The sequence below is a fragment of the Chamaea fasciata genome, unplaced genomic scaffold (genome assembly GCF_029207755.1).
Source record: "Chamaea fasciata isolate MVZ Bird 193981 ecotype frontalis unplaced genomic scaffold, bChaFas1.0.hap1 SCAF_122, whole genome shotgun sequence".
NCBI lineage: Eukaryota > Metazoa > Chordata > Aves > Passeriformes > Sylviidae > Chamaea > Chamaea fasciata.
The window spans coordinates 100,650-112,503 of NW_027094207.1; the positions used below are offsets into that span (position 1 = coordinate 100,650).

General features: G+C 51.7%; 1 long non-coding RNA gene across 1 annotated transcript; it reads right to left on the reverse strand.

Annotated features, from left to right (window-relative positions):
* Nucleotides 1–1,363: 1,363 nt before the first annotated feature.
* Nucleotides 1,364–4,963, reverse strand: LOC136304565 (uncharacterized). Its single transcript, XR_010724660.1, has 4 exons — nucleotides 4,361–4,963; nucleotides 2,975–3,197; nucleotides 2,748–2,813; nucleotides 1,364–1,682 (listed from the first exon to the last, which is right to left on the reverse strand). It is a non-coding gene; the product is annotated as an uncharacterized lncRNA (long non-coding RNA).
* Nucleotides 4,964–11,854: the final 6,891 nt, after the last annotated feature.

Consider the following 11,854-nt stretch of genomic DNA (forward strand, 5'->3'; position numbering starts at 1 on the left):
AGCTGCATAAACACCTATAGGGTCCTTATTTTTGCCGCCCTTTTGGCCGCCCTTTTTAGAAGGTCAGGCGCCTCGCGTCTCGCCGCCATCTTGGTAGTGGAACCCACTAAAATGCCCCCTCGGCCGCTCACACAAGCGCCTGACTCAATGGACTGCCGCCCGCGGCGCCGCTGCGCCCCTATCCCGTGTCCGCACACCCGCAGACGCCGCGGAAAATCGCGCCCGGACGGCTCCGGGGTCCGGGTGGCGCGCGCAGGCAGCCGGCTGCCACGCGCCCGGGCTCCTTGCCTTTTTCCCTCCCTTTCGGCCCCGAGCTGCGGGCGGGCGGGCGGCAGCGCCGCCCCCGAGCTCACAATGCGGGGCTGCCACGCGCGTCGGGGACGGGCGGGGGGGACAGCTGCACTACCGCTCTTTGCCCACAGGGTGGCAGCATTGCCGCACAGATCAGGCGGGACGGGCGGGAGGGACAGCTGCGCTACCGCTCTCTGCCCACACGGTGGCAGCATTGCCGCACAGATCAGGCGGGACGGGCGGGAGGGACAGCTGCACTACCGCTGTTTGCCCACACGGTGGCAGCATTGCCGCACAGATCGGGCGGGCCGGGCGGGGGGGAAGCTGCACTACCGCTCTCTGCCCACAGGGTGGCAGCACTGCCGCGCGGCGGCGCGGAGCGGAGCCATAAACGAACGTGCCCAGAAATGCCCTTCCGAACAGCCTCCGGAATAAATGGCCCAAAAGACCCCCGAGCACACCTGCGAGAGCCCCGCCAGCAACCAGACCGAAACAAAAAAGCCTTTCGTTCAGGCTCTATTTCAATATTTTTTATCTTTGTGATTCTGATATTTACATTAATCATTACAATTCAGCTTTTATATTATGTACATTATACATCATGTATTATGTTTATTATACTATTATATTTATTATATATATTAAGTATAGAAAGTTATATATAAAATAATTTATTATTTATTATGTAATGTTATAAATAATAATACATTTCATTGAAATATCATGATTATGTACATTATAGATGTTTATATTATGTATATTATATATATTTATAAAACGTGTAGTATGTAATAATATATTGTGTATTTATTATTTATATTATTTTTCATATCCTATACTTTTTGTTATTTTTCTTTTTCATTATTTTTTAATTCGTTTGTTTATATTTTAAACGATATTTTACACTAGATGAATTCATTAACCTAACACATCAGAAACACAATTAATTTGAATTAAATGAGCCTGGTTTTCTAAGGGGTAAAGTTTTAATCTTTATTCAAATAATATGGGCATGTTTTCTCTTTCTCTATGGTTTTTTTTTGGTGGGTTGCGGGGGAGTTTAGTTTGTGGGTTTTCTTTTTTTGTTCGCTTTGTTTTGGAGTTCTTTGCTAATAAACAAGCAGGGTCGGAGAGTTACAAAATAAAACGTCTACTTTGTTTTTATTGCCCCCTCTGAAATACGCCTCGACAGCCTGGACAGCAGGCTGCTGCTGGTAACACTGTGCACGGGTAGGAGGAGACCTGGTCGGGGCTGGGAAGGAAAAAAGGGCACCACGGTGGTCACAGCTTTCTCCCTTCAGGAGTTTTATGGAGCAGAAAATACAGAGCTTTTGCCAACTGCGCTCTCTATGACATCCCGACGTCCAGCGGGCACGGAGGTCATTTCTCATCTTTCTTGCCAACAGCCAAACCCCCAGGCGCCCGGGGGAAGAAAGAGTATGGGGAAAAAAAAAAGGAACAAAGAAAACATGAAAAAATAAACCAAAACTATAGAAAATAATAAATAAAATTAAAATACCAAAAGAAAAAAATTTCAAAGTAACAAAAAAGTGGAAAAAAAATTTAAACAAAAAATTAAAATAAAAAACTAAAAGTAGTTTTAACAAGTAAATAAATAGCTAAAGAAAAAAATATAAAAATTAAAAAACGGAAGAAAAAGTCTTTGAAAAACCACAAAACGCAACATGAGAAACCACAACAAAAGAGCATAAAAATACAAAAATAACAAAAAATAAAATACAAAATTAAATAAATGCAGCTTTCACCTCCTGCCACTGCCTAAAAAAGCACCATGGCTTTCCTCAATTATGCAGCAATAAGGGAAACAAACCCAGTGCCCCCCAGAACAGAAGGTTTTCTAGACAATTCCCACTTTTGCTTGGAAACAAATTCTATTTTAGTGGGAAGCTCATTTTGGACAAACACCCAAATGTGCCAAGGTAGGAAAGAACCAGCCCCTTGTGTCCAAGGAACAGCAGCTAGGCCTGGATTCAGGTTTTAATGGCATTTATGTAATTAAAAATGCAGTAAATTGAACTTTACAAAGAGATGAATCATGGCAAAGAAATACTTCAACGTTTTCTTGGGAATTCACAGAATTTTGTGGAGATGGTGCTGGACAATTCCTGATTTACCAACATTAATTGGGTAAATTTCCTTGGAAATGTGCTCTACAAGGTGCAAAAATTCCAATTAGGATGGAAAATTGGAATAAATAAATATTCCCTTACTAAAATCAGAGAGAAAATCAGAGTTATTCCTTCAAATAAAAGGAAGGAATAACATCTAAATCCAAGCTTGCCTGGAAAACAAGCTCAGGAATTTCTAACATTGAAAACTTTTGCAAGAGTCATGAAGTTGGTGAAAGTTCATGGAATGATGATTTAAAAACTGCTTCCTCTGCTCTAATTTAAAGGGAAGTGGGAATTCAACAGGTCCAGTTACTCCTATCCAACCTTGGACTGGGATAAGGCCTTCCAGTGGCTTCACTTCCTACTGGCTCTCTCCTTTTTGCCCACAACCTGCAAGAGGAAAAGCAACAGGAATAAAGTCTCAAACAGGATGGCCTTGGTCCAGGCAGACTGAAATGCAGCTCCCAGGGAGGGAGGCCAGGCTGTGCCTCGGGGAGCTCCGGGAATCTGGGATTGCCCGTGGGATTCAAGGGCTGGAAAAGCACACCCACCTGCCAGGTTCAGTGCTGGGACCGAGCAAGGCCGGGGCTCGGGGGCAGCAGTTAGAGCTGGGACTGCAGGAGAACACCCCAAACCCGGGTTAAACATCCGGCACGACACGCAGCACGCTCCGGGAGAAACTCGGGTGGGAGAAGCCCCGGGATGCTCCACGTTCCTTGCCCTTGGCAGCTGTGCCAGGGCCTCCCTCAGAATGCTGACCTCACCGTGCAGCTCCTACAAAATAGGAGAACTTATGGGAATCGCCCAGCAATCCATGGACTTCCAGTTATTAAGAACCACAGCTGCAGCGAAAGGTGCCCAAACTCTACTGCAAACCAGCAGGTCTGAGGAGACGCAGGGATTTATTCCTGAGGGGACACAAGGATCCCTCAGCCAGCCAGGATTTCTCCCAGGCTCTTCCCACTGCTCTCTGAGGACACAAACAGCAGTTTTTCCCTGGAGTTCCCCTTTCCAACAATGCCAAGACTCATGTTCTCCTCCAACCCCAGGTTCAGGAAGGAAAGTAGGAATATTATCACTGCACAGACTGTCCAGGAGGGTGTGACTGAGGCAGCAGCACCAGCTCCCACTCCACTGCTGCTCTGGATTCCTGAGCAGCTCCTTTCCATCCTGCCCTTCCCAGCACCATTCCCTGGGTGCCATGTCCACAGACACCTTCTCCATGCAGCTTAAAACCCACAGACACCAACAGAAAGGAGATCAAAAATCAATTCACATGCTGCTAGTCAGAGAGAATGGGAGAGGCCTAAAAATCTGCATTTATTTTAGAACACTAGAGCAATTTCTTCATGACCCTGACTATCAGTGATGGGCAGATAAACACCTTCTTTAACTTACTACCTGAAAAAACATCAAGTTTCAAGTTTAGTAAAGATAAAATTTTGCTGCAAAAATAAAAGAGGTGGGATGTTGGTGTTAGTGCTTTAACCTTCGGACATTAGCGGGTATTTGTAAAACAAATTCATTATTGAAGCAGCTAACTTGAAAATAAGGGGGTTTTACAATAAAGTTGACCAAAAAAGAGTCTCAAAATTAAGATATAGGTTGCACAAATATTTAAGAAAAAAAAAGTTGTCTTTCGTGCATATAACCTGCCAGCCTCTCATGTTTTCAGTCCTTACCATTTATTTTTACCAAGGTGATGACTAAAACCTTGTCAAAAGCTCAAAAAAAAAAACAATCCAGGACAAGGCAGGTGTTTTCCCAAGTACCCCCAGTGTGGAGCTGTGTCAGCCACAAGTGTTTGCTCCCTCAGCCCAGCCCGGAGCAGGCTCCAGCTGCTGCCCAGGGGTTACCAAGGGACTCACCTGTTTCAAGCTGTAAATGCAGGTGGCCTGCACTGGAGTGCCAAAAAATGTGAAATATGTGACTCTCACCTTGAATAGCGATCGATCTTCTCAGGGGAGCCCCTCACCCAGGATGGGGGGCTCTGCCACGGATTTCATCCCTCTGCATCTGAAAGAAAGTCCGGACAAAAGTCAGAGTGCTGCAGGATACCTTGACAGCTCCAGACATCTTGTGGCAATCTAGGAATACCCTCTACAGTCTAACTACACCCCACATCACAAATTTCAAGCCCCCAGCACTATTATCCTATTACCCCCACACCCAGACTGTGCATCAAGGCAGAGCAGCTCCGGGCCAAACACACACCAACACCCGTGACACAGCACAGGACAAACGAGGGGACGCAACAGGGACAGAAAACTCTGGGCAAGAAGAATGACCCTGAGGGTCCAGAGAACTCGGAATGAGATGACCGAGGTAAGATGGAAGGTGAGCTGGCCAGGCTCAGAGAACCCTGCAGGAACAAGATGCCATCGGGATGACTTATCCCAAGAAATGCAGAGATGGATGCCCGAGAACCCTACGGTCAGAATCCTCGACCTGTCTTTGCATTCTCACAAGACCTAACCCGCCGAATGGATCAGGGCGGTGCACGGCTGTCAATACAGCTCAGAACAAGACCTGAAAAGGCATCGGACTGGATGCTTGTGAAGAGAGATGGATTCTGATGAGTGTCCGAGCAGCTGAGACAAAGGCACCTGGCTGAGGAGCACAGAGATCAGAAATGCTAAGACTGATGCCAGAGGTTTTGACAGGCCCCTGAAGGGCTAAGGGAAAAGACAGCACACACAAGACACCCAAGACACAGAGTGCACAACAGACACAACACACACCAGGACTGCTCTGCCCTGCACACCTCGGCACTGTGATCCAGAATGAGACTCTCCCTGGATGAAACCTAAGGGGTCACAGCTTAGACATCCCTGTCTTCAAACCTGACTCAAAAAACCTTGCTAGTGACCCCACACTCTTCTTTCATGCCCTCTACGGCTCTGAGCTCTCCACTTATCTCTCAGATGTCTGGGGAGGTGCATCCACGCCGGGTCCCAAAGAAGGCTGCCTCTCCCTCGGGGAAATTCCTGCTGTGACCAGGCTGGTGTCTCCTCGTCAGCTACAATAAAGAGAACTAAACGTGACCCTGTGCTCTTAGCAGCACATCAGCCAGAAACCAGCAATTCTGCTACTCACAGTCTCCTAAGCTTGCCTGTGTCCTCGGCCCTGTGCTTCAGCTGCGCTCAGAGGCCAACGCCGGCGTCGCAGGGTCTGGTCTAAAAATAAAGACAAAGAACAGAGCTGTAACACGGCCACCATTTACACCTCCCCTGCAAATCAAAACAGTGACCGACCTTCTCAGGGGAGCCCCCTCACCCAGGATGGGGGGCTCTGCCACAGATTTCATCCACCTGCATCTGAAAGAAAGTCAGAACAACAGTCAGAGTGCTGCAGGATACCTTGACAGCTCCACATATCTTGTGGAAATCTAGGAATACCCTCGACAGCCCTGCTACACTCCACATCACAAATTTCAAGCCCCCAGCACTATTATCCTATTACCCCTACACCCAGACTGAGCATCAAGGCAGAGCAGCTCCGGGCCAAACACACACCAACACCCGTGACACAGCACAGGACAAACGAGGGGACACAACAGGGACAGAAAACTCTGGGCAAGAAGAATGACCCTGAGGGTCCAGAGAACTCGGAATGAGATGACCGAGGTGAGACTGAAGGTGAGCTGGCCAGGCTCAGAGAACCCTGCAGGAACAAGATGCCATCGGGATGACTTATCCCAAGAAATGCAGAGATGGATGCCCGAGAATCCTACGGTCAGAATCCTCGACCTGTCTTTGCATTCTCACAAGACCTAACCCGCCGGAATGGATCAGGGCGGTGCACGGCTGTCAGTACAGCTCAGAACAAGACCTGAAAAGGCATCGGACTGGATGCTTGTGAAGAGAGATGGATTCTGATGAGTGTCCGAGCAGCTGAGACAAAGGCACCTGGCTGAGGAGCACAGAGATCAGAAATGCTAAGACTGATGCCAGGGGTTTTGATAGGCCCCTCAAAGGACAAAAGGAAAAGACAAGACACCAAACAGACAGAGTGCACAACAGACAAGTGACACAACACACACCAGGGCTGCTCTGCCCGGCACACCTCGGCACTCTGATCCAGAATGAGACTTTCTGTAGCCTAAGCGGTCACTTCTTGGACATCCCTGTCACCAAAAATGACTCAAAAAATCCCTTCCGGTGGCCCCTGATCCCACACCGCGCTTTCAAGCCCTCCCTGGCTCCGAGCCCTCCACTTATCTCTCGGACGTCTAGGGAGGTGAATCCACGCTGGGTGGCAAAGAAGGCCGCCTCTCCCTCAGGGAAATTCCTGCTGTTGCTGGGCTGTTGTCTCCTACACAGCTACAATAAAGAAAACCAAACATCAAAGCATAATCTTGGCAGCCCATCACCCAAAACCCGACAATTCTGCTACTCACTGTCTCCTAAGCTTGCCTGTGTCCTCGGCCCCGTGCTTCAGCTGCGCTCAGAGGCCAACGCCGGCGTCGCAGGGTCTGCCTGGGTAAAGAGCAGACAAGGTGACGTGGCAGCGCTGGAACTTGAGGGGACCATCCCTCCTTCTCCTCCCTGACTCACCTCAACTCCTCGCCCGTTATCCAAGACTACCTGGATGGGGCCTTCACAAGGAGAAGATCAAGGCTCCATCACAGACTCCTGGAATGCTCCCGGAGGGCTCACGGGTGAGGTGACCCGGGTCTGTCGTCCGGTTGGTGAGAGGGGAGCTCGGCCTCCTGCGAGTGGACTCCCTAAAACACGCAATAACGGAGGCTTAGAGCTGCACCAGCGAGTGAGGCTTGAACAATAGCAACGGCTTCTGTCCACCCGTCACTGCTCACCTCGCCCACGTCAGCTTGACTGCTGAGATCCGGCTTTACCACCTAAAAATAAAGACAAAGAACAGAGATGTAACACAGCCATCATTTACACCTCCCCTGCAAATCAAAACAGTGACTGACCTTCTCAGGGGAGCCCCTCACCCAGACTGGGGGGCTCTGCCACAGATTTCATCCCTCTGCATCTGAAAGAAAGTCCGGACAAAAGTCAGAGTGCTGCAGGATACCTTGACAGCTCCAGACATCTTGTGGCAATCTAGGAATACCCTCTACAGTCTAACTACACCCCACATCACAAATTTCAAGCCCCCGGCACTATTACCCTCGTACCCCTACACCCAGACTGAGCATCAAGGCAGAGCAGCTCCCGGCCAAACACACACCAACACCCGTGACACAGCACAGGACAAACAAGGGGATGCAACAGGGACAGAAAACTCTGGGCAAGAAGAATGACCCTGAGGGTCCAGAGAACTCGGAATGAGATGACCGAGGTGAGACTGAAGGTGAGCTGGCCAGGCTCAGAGAACCCTGCAGGAACAAGATGCCATCGGGATGACTTATCCCAAGAAATGCAGAGATGGATGCCCGAGAACCCTACGGTCAGAATCCTCGACCTGTCTTTGCATTCTCACAAGACCTAACCCGCCGGAATGGATCAGGGCGGTGCACGGCTGTCAGTACAGCTCAGAACAAGACCTGAAAAGGCATCGGACTGGATGCTTGTGAAGAGAGATGGATTCTGATGAGTGTCCGAGCAGCTGAGACAAAGGCACCCGGCTGAGGAGCACAGAGATCAGAAATGCTAAGACTGATGCCAGAGGTTTTGACAGGCGCCTGAAAAGACTAAAGGAAAAGACAAGACACCCAAAAGACACAAAGTGCACAACAGACACAACACACCCTGGGACTGCTCTGCCCTGCACACCTCAGCACTGTGATCCAGAATGAGACTTTCCCTTATTGTAGCCTAAGGGGTCACATCTGGGACATCCCCATCTCCAAACCCGACTCAAAAAATCCCTCCCGCTGACCCCTGCCCTGGCACCCCGCTTTCATCCTCTCCCTAGTTCCGAGCCCTCCACTTATCTCTCAGATGTCTGGGGAGGTGAATCCACGCTGGGTCCCAAAGAAGGCCGCCTATGCCTCTGGGAAATTCCTCCTGTCACTTGCCTGCTGTCTCCTAGTCAGCTACAATAAAGAAAACCAAACATCAAAGCATAATCTTAGCTGCACATCAGCCAAAAACCAGCAGCTCTGCTACTCACCGTCTCTTAAGCAGGACCGGGTCCTCGGGCCCCGTGTGTGCTTCAGCTGAGCTCGGAGGCTGACGCTCGCAGCGCCAAAGCCTTAGAGGCATTACTGGCACCGAGCCCACCCACCGTGGCCTCCATTAGGGCTGTGAGCATCCCCGGTTAGAGCAGGACAGGAACGCAGGGTGGACATCCCCGGTGAACCTCAACCCTGTGGACTCGGCCCCACCACTGTCACTTCCTGCCTGGCCCTAGCTTAGGGTTACTGCCTGCACCTCTCAGGACTTCTGGCATTGCCTTGCCATTAGGATTACTGCCTGCACCTGCTCTCAGGGAAACAGTGTTGGAAGCAGCACTGTGAGGACCGGGATACCTGTACTCTGACTTGTATCCTAGGCTGTACCCCTGATTTTCACTGTGTGTTCTCTAGTCCTTCAGTCCTTTACCTCAGCCTCTGTGTGCATCACTGTAACCTCCCCCCTTCTGAACCCTGCTTCTTCAGAGCCCTAGACCTTGCAGCCGGGGACGCTCTGCACCGTTAGGGTCCCAAGAGCTGTCCCGCACGCAGGACAGGTACATCCACAGTTGTTCCCTGCCTACCCTAAACGTGGCCCTGAGACAGGGCAGAGGCTGACAGAGCCGAACTCTTTGCGGTGGCAAAAGGCACGAAGCCTTACCAACCGCCGCCTCGAGAGGGAATCAGGAGCACTTCCACCGGCTGCGGAGAGACAGGGAATCCCAGGGTGGGTGGGGCGGGAAACCCCCGTTATCCCCAGCCCTGCTGGATCCTGCTCCCCACTATCGCTTCCTGCCTGGCCCTAGCCTGACAGTGTCTGCACAGGTCAGAGCTTCTGGTGTGTTCCTGCACTAGGGCTGCTGCCTGCACCTGCTCTCAGGGGAAGTGTGCTGGTAGCAGTGCTGTGAGGGCCGCTACACCTGTACTCTGACTTGTATCCTAGCCTGTTCCCCTGGTTTTCACCATGTGTCCTCTAGTCCTTGAGTCCTTTACCTCAGCCTCTGTGTGTGTGGCTACACCTCCCCCCTTCTAAACCCAACTTCTTTAGAGCCCTACACCTCGCAGCCAGGCCTTCTGGCATTGTCCTGCATAAGGGCTCCTGCCTGTACCCGCACTCAGGGAAACGGGCATGTCTTTAGGGCTACTCCTTCGGGTTTGGGTCGGGCTGGTACACCTGTACTCTCAATTGGCACATCTTGGACATCCCTATCTCCAAACCTGACTCAAAAACCCCTCCTGACAAGTCCTGACCCAGCACCCCACTTTCATCCCCTCTGTGGCTCTGAACCCTCCACTTATCTCTTGGACGTCTGGGGATGAGAATCCATGTCGGGTGCCACAGAAGGCCGTCTCGCCCTCTGGGAATTTCCTGCTGTCACCGGGCTGCTGTCTCTTATTCGGCTACAAGAAATAAAACAAACATCGATGTATGATCTCAGCAGATCTGTTGGCCAATCGGTCAGGGCGTAAGACAAGTGGACCACCTCAAACACACAAACAATAACATAAGCTGAAGAGTTACACCGGAAACACCACTACACTTAACTGCATAAATACATAAATTTTCAAACAGACAACCCCAAAAAAATTCCAGCAAAAAAAGCCAACTCTTACCACCCCCAGTCAAACTACTGAAGATAATAAAAACAACCCCACGTCCAATCCCCTCAATAATACTCCAGAACATATACCCAGAGCGCCCCCAAAGTTAAAGACTTCCCGCTAGCCAAATAAAAAGGAAAACGCCCATGTCTTGCAACCTATATTAATTCATTAACTTAAAGCTTTAAAAATAAACATTAAAGTTTAAACCTTTAGATAACACTAGCACACCATAGACGCCAATCCCATCACTACATGCCAAACCAAAACTTATTTCAACCTTTTGTGCTGCTGCTGCTCGGCACAAAGGTTTGTCCCTCAGCACCTCCTGAAGTAATGTTCCACGCCCAAGGCCTCCCCCAACCCCTGTGAGATGAACTCACCATCCTTCCATGAGCCTCACCTGGGAGCCCAGCATAAACCCCTCTCCTCCCGCAGCTCCGTGCCAAACTGAGCTCGGGCTCCCCTCTTAAAGCAGTGCTGGCAGGACCCGCCCCCTCGTTATCCTTTACAGCTTACACCTGTCCCCTCATCAGTGTGACAGCTCTCACCTGGGGCTGCTCTGTCCCCTCAATCAGCCTGTGACAGCTCTCACCTGCAGCTGCTGCCAGTCCCTGCCGCTCATTTCCTGGACATTGCACTGTGTGCACTGACACGCTGGGGCACCGGGCTTTCCTTGCTGTGAATAAGGATCCCTCTTCTCCTGCACGTGCCCAAGGCTGAAACTGGGATTCCACCTCCTAAATTCCGTTTGTGTGAGGTTCACAATTCCTAAGGAAATTTCCCAGCAATCGTTACCCTTCATTTACATTTTCTCCTTTGGAATCATTACTACCTTGTCTTTCTGTGCAAGGGTTTCCAAACGTTCATTGGGAGTTCAGTAGCCGGGTTGGCTTGTTTATAACATAGCTGACAATCCCAGGCTCAATCCAAACACCCAGAGATACAGGGAAATATGGAGACAGTTTATAAATACTGCCCACCTCTGACCCTGAATTCTTCATCGCACATCCTTGGAGCAGATTTACTCCATCCTTTCTTCCCAGCAGCACCTCTCCAGCACAAATCTCACTTCTCACACCTGTTTCTTCCCACAAACCAAACAGAAATCTACTACAGGGCGAGGCGGGGAGGGGCAAGGCCGGTCTCGGCGCAGAGCCCCCGGGCCCTCAGGGCGGGCCGGGGGGACCGGAGCAGAGCCCGGGCCGGGTTGGAGCCGGAGCCGGTCTGAGGGCGGAGGCCCCGGGCCCTCAGCGCGGGCCGGGGGGCGGGGGCGGTTCCCGGGGCCCGCTGTCCAATCAGCACTGCCGATGCCTCAGCGAGCCCGCCGATCGCGGGGATTCAAAAGGGTGGCGGAAGTAGCTGCTGCTCTATGGGCTCGGTGAGGAACGCCCCGGTGGGGTCCGGGCGCCGTGCACTTGGGACCCGCCCCGCGCCCCTGAAGCCGCGCCCCCGGTACTGCCCGGCCCCGGCTGCCTCCGGCCCCGCCTCACAGAGCCCCGGCTCCGCCCCGGCCCCGACCTGAGCCCGCCCCGGCTCTGCCCCTGCTCCGCCCCGAGCCCGCCCCGGCTCCGCCCCGAGCCCGCCTCGGCTCCGCCCCTGCTCCGCCCCGAGCCCACCCCGGCTCTGCCCCTGCTCCGCCCCGAGCCCGCCCCGAGCCCGCCCCGGCTCCGCCCCGAGCCCGCCCCTGCTCCGCCCCGAGCCCACCCCGGCTCCGCCCCGAGCCCGCCCCGGCTCCGCCCAGAGC